General features: G+C 28.5%; 1 non-coding gene across 1 annotated transcript; it reads right to left on the reverse strand.

Annotated features, from left to right (window-relative positions):
* Positions 1 to 797: 797 nt before the first annotated feature.
* Positions 798 to 879, reverse strand: Trnas-gcu (transfer RNA serine (anticodon GCU)). Its single transcript has one exon. It is a non-coding gene; the product is annotated as a tRNA-Ser (tRNA).
* Between the last annotated feature and the right edge of the window lie 351 nt (positions 880 to 1,230).

The raw sequence follows: 1,230 nt of genomic DNA on the forward strand, positions 1-1,230 counted from the left end.
TAAAATGTTTTAGAACAAAATATCATTATTTATCATATAAATGCTCATCTTAAATCACTTATACACTATATATTTTTTCAAGCAATATTTTATAGAATATGCAACATTAATGACACATGTCTATTGTTTTTATCAATATTAGAAATACTTATGGAAAATATGCCCACTGTAGACCAATCCACTTTAAATATGAGTTTACCTTTTGATTCTGGTAAAATTCAGAGCGATATTCAATATTGAATTGTTGATAGGCGAGAACATTTTCAGTTATATCAATCTCTAGAAGAACATGCGCACTGTGAAATAGTCGTCATGAATATTTAAAATGTTTTGTGTAAAAAAAACACACTCTAAAATGATATATAAAATTGTCTGATGTAGTCCTGAATCAGCTATAAACGTTGGCAATATAAAGCCGCAGAATTTGATTACTCTAACATGATTATATAAACTAAACCAAAATGACAATCCATAAATGAAATAAATGTTTAAAGAGGTATTTAGGTAGTTAATTAATCTACTTCAAACATAACTTGTTTAAAATATATTATTTTAGATATGAACTTTATATACAATATAAATACATGTATATACTTCAGGAATTCCACTTTAGTTGCATTTCAAATATATGAAATATAGATTTTAATATTATCATTTCACAAAATATTGATTAAACATTAATAAATATTCTACATGTGTATATCTTTGACATTAAAGCTGAATGACTTCGTGCCGTGGTCCTGTCATGGTAAAATTCAATTACTTTATAAAAAGAAGATGCTGTCATGAAAAAGGTACGACGAGGATGGGATTCGAACCCACGCGGGCTGAGCCCAATGGATTAGCAGTCCATCGCCTTAACCACTCGGCCACCTCGTCTTGTGTATAAATCTAGATAGTCCTCACTTATCACGTGATTGCTATTGTACTATCAGTATGATATTGAATGTGATTATTATCACAAATATTTACAATTATTTATGTAAAACAATCCTTACAAAAAGGTGAATACATTTGGTTATTTAACTAATATTGATTCACAGTAAAAGTTTAAGTTATATGTAAAATAAGTTGTGTTAGCAATGCGTTCTATAAGCTTTCTAAAATTGATAGTTTAGTTTGTGTTTATAGCCTCAACGTCATCAATCGATGTGATGTTCTTACAATACCATATACATGTACCTGCAAAGCAAAATTAGAAAACCTTTCGTTTCTTAATAGCAATGGTAG

Source organism: Ruditapes philippinarum, unplaced genomic scaffold, assembly GCF_026571515.1.
Source record: "Ruditapes philippinarum isolate M1 unplaced genomic scaffold, ASM2657151v2 ctg996_1_1_1_1, whole genome shotgun sequence".
Lineage (NCBI taxonomy): Eukaryota > Metazoa > Mollusca > Bivalvia > Venerida > Veneridae > Ruditapes > Ruditapes philippinarum.